Here is a 7,300-nt window from a genome sequence, read left to right as displayed (position 1 = left end):
TTCTTTAAACTGTACGTGGTATCTATTCTGTATTGAGCAATTTCACTGTCCTGGAAGTCCTACTTAACAAGGAGGTCTGGGGTGGTTATATGCACCGTAACTTACCTACCTTCTCACTATCATTCCAAAGAAATATCAGATGCCCAGTTCTGCCAGCTAGAGAAGATCTTGCAACCCACACTCCTCCCTCAAGAGTCAAGATCCCTGTTGATGTGTTCTGGTAAAAACAAATGTGACAATCAAGAGGAATGTTAGGATTAAGATGGTGAAGTAAGAAACACTGAGGAAGGTAAATATGGGGGCCCAAATTGGATGACTACCACTGCTCTTGGTGGCCTACCAGAACTTGATATAAGACCCTACTGCCAAAGACACCGCATACTTTGATCACAGGACAAGAAGAAATCAGTGACCTAGAAGCTACCTCTCTGGTGACAAGCTTCCTGGGTACCAGAAGGTTCTATGCAGGCTGCTCAGGAGAGAAAAGCCATCAATAGTCTTACCCAGGGGGAATCCTGTGAACTATATAATAACAACTAGCGTGAGCAAATGTGCCCAGCAGTGCCATCATGGCACGAATGTTATGGGGACAACAAACTGCTTTCTAATTGTATCTAAAGCCTACTCCATAGGAGAAGACTCATGCCTGATACTGTAAATCTGGCTAAGCATCTATAGTTAGAAAGCTCATAGACCCCCAAAAGTAAACTTACTGCTTTTATTGTTGTTAAGTGGATATAATATCAAAGTGGCCTCTATATTCATATCTCTGTTCCAGACGGGGAGTAGTTAGCTGTGATGTCACTGAGGAAAACTGCTGTTGCATCATGTAGCTCTGTTGCCTGAAGGTCAGGTACCCCTTTGTGGTTAGATATCCTTGAAGCTGCAGTTACACTGTTTCCGCTACACCAGAAACTAGGCCACCTGGGCATTTGCCTACACATGTATGCTAACAAAGGATCCTTGGTCTCAAAAGAGATGATGTCACCCAAAGATCACCTGCATTGCTGTTTTGACACTCCTCCACTTTTGTGGAGATCATGGGAGGAAATTCCCTCAAAGGGAAATCCAGTCCACTATGATTTGGAACAAAGAATCTTAGTCCATGAATATGTCACTCATTTCTTAAATATTCATAAAAGTGCCTAAAATCTACTAGACAGTGGGTCACAGTACTGTATAACTGTATTCCCAGCACCTGGGAGACAGAAACATGTGTATTTCTGTGAGTTAAAAGCCAGCATGATCTACATAGTGAGTTCCAGTCCAGCCAAAGCTACATGGAGAAACTCTGTCTCCACAAAACAAGCAGAAATTCACCACACAGAACCCACTAGGTTCTACTAGGGTGCTACTCCATTCCATTCAGGACAGACTACTCCAGAGTCTCTTTGGAGTGTTCTGCTCAGTTTCACTAACTTAACTGCTGCTTTGCTAAATAAGTGTGTGTGTGTGTGTGTGTGTGTGTGTGTGTGTGTGTGTGTGTGCAAACTGTTTGTCTCTTGACTGAAGTCATTCCTACAAGAACTGAGAAACCCCTATGATGTCTGCCACAGAGGGACCACAGTTCTGTTCAAAGTAAATTTGACATTTGTCTAGCTTCACATCCCAGAAAGGTCATAACAGTCTCGCATCTACAATAACCCCATCTACCTAGGACAGCTCAAATCCCCATCAAAGTATCACCCACTACTACTTCCATCTGCCATAGTCTCCATCTTCATCAGTCTTCTTCATTCCTCACAACCTCCATCAAGCTATCAGGGCATCCATCCAATATAGTCACCGATTGTCCATCACAGTCCTCACCCCATCAAAGTCTTTATCCATCACAGCCTCTATTTATCACGGTCTCCATCCATAGCAACCTATCAGTCTGTTTATATGGTTCCATCCATCCTCACAGGCTTCATCGTGAATCCATCCATCACAGTCACCATCTGTCCATCACAGTCTCCACTCCCCAATCAGAGCCTCCTTCCAGGTTCCACAGTCACAATTCCCATCACAATCACTATCCACCACAGTCTGCATCTGTCTATTGTTCCATCCATCACAATCCCAATCCCTATACAGTCTCTATCTATATAGTACAGGTTCTGCATATTCACCATGGTCGTAATTGCCATCATAGTCCCTTCCTATCCTTCACACTCGCCATCCACCCATCCCCTTCCATCCATCATTCTCTATCCATTCATTAAAGTCTCCATCTGCTCACTAGTCTAGCTGTCTGTCCGTGGCTGTTTCTATCCATCAACCAGGTGTCTGCCCACCTCAGTGTACATATATCACAGTCTCTGTCAGATATTCCCGCCGTGTCAAGGAAGACAAGCACCTTTCTGTGTTTCTTGCATTATTCCCCCTATTCTGCAAACAGGGAGTCTCAGGCTCAGAGAGGTGAACTAGCTAGCTTAGAAGTCACATGAATGAGAGACAGAGTTCAGATTGTCAGACTGCTTCTTTTCCATCAGAAAGAAAGCACGTCACGTAATATACGGCAACTTGGAAACTTCACATTTAATTACTGACAGACCAGAACAGAAACTTGTTTTCTTTCACAACACAAAAATTCGACTAATAGGGAAGTTCTAAACTAATGGCTTTCGTGAGATTTTTCTTTTTCCATTTCTAATTCTACTTCTATCTACCTACTTCCTTCAAGACCATCTAGCTGGGTTGTCTTGGGCCATTTGATTAAACTTCCCCTTTCTGGTTTCTGTTTACCATCAACCAGGGCTGCCTTGTCTTGCCCACGCTCTCCCCTGTTATTCTCACTTCTATTTACTTTCCCTTCTCCATTTTTTTCTTTTTTTTTAAACCACAAAACTAATCACTATGCTTACTCTGTTTTTATCTATCCCACTCATACCCTCAATAACTAATATCTGTGCCAGGGCACAGATCTGGAAACCATGGGACAGCTTATACAAGTCAGGTCTCTCACCACTAAGGACTTAAGCTAGCAGCAGGCTTGGCAGCAAATGTATTTACCCACCAAGCCATCATTCCAGGCCAATTCACTTCTTTAAATGATTGGAGTCAAAGAGATAGTTGCTATTTAACTTATTTTTACTGTATTATCATAGTAGTTCCTGTGCTCATCAACATCATGCTAATGGTGATTGCTTCCATGAACAGTACTCTTTCTATTTTTAGAGTAAAGACTATGGAACTGAGCTTAAGGCCCCAAGTGCTAGGCTATGAGTCTAGCTACCTAGCTAGACTCCACAGTCCAATGGAGAGAAATGACAACTTAACTCTATTTCAAACTAGTCTTTCTTGAATATTGGAGGCACTTCCATTAAAAGAATAAGAATTATGTTTTAATTCAGTAAATTATCTGATCCCAAATGCATAAATCTCAATGAAAAAAAAAACATAAAAAATATGAAAAGTCAAGGAAACATGACTCTCCCAAAAAAAAAAATAAATAAATAGCCCCACAGTAATGCCCTGCAATGAGAAGGAATTAAGTGAAATCCCAGGCCAGAAAAATAATCAAAAGGATTATTACAAATATGTTCAAAGAAATCAAAGAGTGTACGGATAAACTCTTCAACAGATTGAAAGGAATGAAAATATCTGAATAAAATAAGGACGTCGACACAAGATATAAAAAAAAGGAATTCACTAAGGAGATAGAAATACTGGAGGAAAGGTCTTCTAAAAAGACCAGTAGACGGTACATATCTCAACATGATTGCAGCTATATACAGTGAACCTATAGCCATCATATATCAAATTGGCCAAAGCTAAAATCATGACCAAGACAAAGGTGTCTAGTTTTATTTAAAAAAAAATAGTGCTTGAAACTACAGCTAGAACAATAAGACAGGAGAAGAAAATAAAATGGATACAAAAAGAAATCAAAGACATCAAAATGTCCTTATTTGAAAATGGTATCATCCTATTATATAAAAGAGAACCTAAGGACTATATCAACAAACTCTTAAGTCTGATTAATACTTTTGGCAAAGTGGCAGAATACCAAAAAAAGATACAAAAATCAATGTTCTTGCTATATACCAATAACAAACATGTTGATAAATAAATCAGAAAAACAATCCCACTCATACCTTGAAATATACCTAGCCAAGAAAATAGAAAGTCTTTACAAAGAAAACCTTAAAACATTTAAGTAAGAAACTTAAAAAAAACTGGAAGATCAAAAGAACTTCCATGTTCACAGATTGGAAACCATAATGTTGTGGAGAGGGCTATTATGCCATAAGTAATCTCATTCAATCCACATCAAAATTCCAATGTTATTTTTTTTATTTTTTATTGGTTCTTTGTGAATTTCATATCATGCACCCCAATCTCATTTATCTCTCCTTGTACTCACCCTCCACCCTTGTAACCTCCACTGCAAGAGAGGGAAAAAAATGTCACTGTGGAAGCTGTAGTGTGTCACAGGGTGTCCCACAGAACACCCTTTCGTTCACACGTCTTTGCTTACAAATCTTTATTGCGGTGACTCACTGGTCTGGTTCAAGCCAGCTTCTGCTACTCTCAATACTGGAACTTGATTGGGACTCCTCTCAGATAACCTGTAGTTGTCTTGTGTCATGGAGATTCTATAGTTTTGGATCTGTAGGACCAACCCCTTCATGAACTCCAGTATGGGGTTGATGTTGTGAAGGGCCAATTCAAAGGCCTGGATCTGGGCCTGAGAGGTATCTGAGCTGGTCAGCCTGCTGGCTCCCCCCAGTCTCACACCCTGCTCATCAGCAACCCCTGCAACTAGAGCCAGTTCTAGCCTGCTGTCCAGGTGAAATGTGCTGCTCGCTCTTCAAAGTGTTGCAGCTGGTAAGGAACATGACCAGTTCTCCTACTCTCACTACCCTGAGGCCAGCTCTCCCACCTGCTATAGATCTTGAGGGATGAGGGAGGGAAGGAGGACATCCTTCCCTCATCCATGCCACTGCCCAGAAAAAAAGAGGTAGGGGCAGCTCTCCTGTACTGAGACCCTCAGGAATGGCTCACCTGCAACCCCACATACAAGGCTAGCTCTACTATGTTGCCCAGGATAGGTGCAGGGCCTGCTCTCCCAAGTGCTGCAGCAGGTAAGAGACAGGAAGAGCTCTGCTACTCTCATGACCTCAGGGTCAGCTCTTCCCCATCATAGGTAGCAAAAGGTAAAGGGGGAGGCATTTCTCTCTCACCCACACTGATGTCAAGTTGCAGAACCAGCTCTCCCATATCCACACCCTCAGGGATAGCTCACCCACACCCCAGCCATCAGGGTCAACTCTACTATGCTGCAACAGGTGGGGGGCCAGGCACAGCTTTTCTACTCTCCTCTCATGTCCCCATCAAGGCCAACTCAAAGTCAAGGTGGTGTCTACAGCAATATGGATGGCATACAAGAGGTAGAGCCAGCTCTCCCACACCCATGCCCCCAGGGCTGGCTAACCCATAACCCCCACACCCAGGGCCAGCTCTACTGTGCTGCTCAGGTGAGGTACAAGGCCTGCTCTCCTGCTCATCTCCTGCAGCAGATAAGGGACAGACAGGGCTAGCTCGCCCACTCTGCTGACTTGGGATCCAGCTCTCCTGCCTACTATAGGTGGCAAGGGGCAAAGGGTTGGCATCTCTCCCTTGCTCATGTCACCTCATAACAAGCAAGTGCCAGAGCCAGCCCTCCCAAGCTCATGCCCTCAGGGCCAGCTCACCTGTGCTCCTGCCACCATGGTCAACTCTACTGTGCTGCTCAGTCAAGGTGCAGGGCTGCTCTCTCAAGTGCTGCAGCTGATAGGGGGTGGGGTCAGCTCTCCTGCTTTCATGACCCCAGAGCCAGCTTTCCCACAATGCCCAGAAGAGGGGTGGAGCCAGTTCCGCATAACCCTCAGGCATCAAAATGCCCCTGCCCTGCAACCCAGACCAGGGACATCTGCCTGGCCTTTGATGGTAATAGACACTGCGCTGCAGGGCCACATACCATTACCTACTGGTAGCACAGGTCATCACAGGCTACTCACATCGGGGCAGGCTGCTCCTCACTGCCCTCAAGTCTCCAGCTCTGCCTCTCTTCATTGTGCTTCTCTTTCTGCTTCTCTTTCTCTGCCATTTCTCCACCACTTTCTTGCTCCTCTTAGTGGCATCTGGGGTCTCTGAGTGTCTGGGGTCATCTCAGGAGTGGTCTCAGGAGTGCTATGCCCTGCTTGGGTGCCAGGTAGGGGTCATCTTGAGCATGGTCTGTCCCATATCCCCCACCAGGTCTGCATGGCACAGGAGGACTAGTGGGCATCTCAGGCTAACTCCTTATCTGGGCCCCATGACACCAGTCTGGTGATCATCTTGTGTTCGCTCCTGGACTGGCTCAGCCCACAGAAGTGGCACCTTGCAAGTGTTATTTGTCTCAGGCTCACACACACCCAGGGTCCACCATCCCAGGCAGGATTCTTCTAGTATCCAGCTTGCTCCCCACCCTGGGCCTGCTTGGCACCAGACTGGTGGTCATCTCAGGCTAACTCTCTATCCGGGCCCTCTGACTCCAGACTGGTAGTCATCTCAGGCTAACTCCCAGTCCGGGCCCTCTTACTCCAGACTGGTGGTCATCTCAGGCTAACGCCCTATCCAGTCTCTCTGACTCCAGACTGGTGGTCATCCCAGGATAACTCCCTATCCAGTCTCTCTGACTCTAGACTGGTGGTCATCCCAGGCTAACTCCCTATCCAGTCTCTCTGACTCCAGACTGGTGGTCATCCCAGGCTAACTCCCTATCCAGTCTCTCTGACTCCAGACTGGTGGTCATCTCAGGCTAACTCCCTATCCAGTCTCTCTGACTCCAGACTGGTGGTCATCCCAGGATCCCTTTTTTCAGGGAATACTAGGCTATTAATCATACAGAAGTTCACAGGTCAGAACACTGAATGTAGACACGGCCTCTCTCCTCTCTGCCACCTACTGACGCACATGTGACACAGCAGCCACACCTGCAATGCCTCTAGGGGCAGCCAAATTAATATAGAGGGGCTGGAGAGTTGCTCCAGCAGTTAAAAAAGAGCTCTTGTTGCTCTTCCAGAGGACTCAGGTTTGGTTCCCAGCACCCACACGTTGGTTCACAACCACCTGTAACTCCACTTCCAGGAATCTGATCTCTCTTCTGGCCTCCACCAATGCATGTGGTATTCTTAGATACATATAGACAAATCATACATAAAATAAAAAATAAAATGCTTAAAAATAATAATAATAATAATAATAATAATAATAATAAGGAAGCACAGAAGAGCCCAGACAGCCCGAGCAGTACTGAGCTCACAGACAGATGCTGGAGCAATTGCCATACCTG

General features: G+C 45.1%; 1 non-coding gene across 1 annotated transcript; it reads right to left on the bottom strand.

Moving 5' to 3' along the window:
* Positions 1-6,831: 6,831 nt before the first annotated feature.
* LOC117709706 (small nucleolar RNA SNORA17) lies at positions 6,832-6,963 on the bottom strand. The gene has a single exon (XR_004606948.1). It is a non-coding gene; the product is annotated as a small nucleolar RNA SNORA17 (small nucleolar RNA).
* Between the last annotated feature and the right edge of the window lie 337 nt (positions 6,964-7,300).

Source organism: Arvicanthis niloticus, chromosome 5 (assembly GCF_011762505.2).
Source record: "Arvicanthis niloticus isolate mArvNil1 chromosome 5, mArvNil1.pat.X, whole genome shotgun sequence".
Classification (NCBI taxonomy): Eukaryota; Metazoa; Chordata; class Mammalia; order Rodentia; family Muridae; genus Arvicanthis; species Arvicanthis niloticus.
This window is presented reverse-complemented; position numbering and strand designations above follow the sequence as displayed.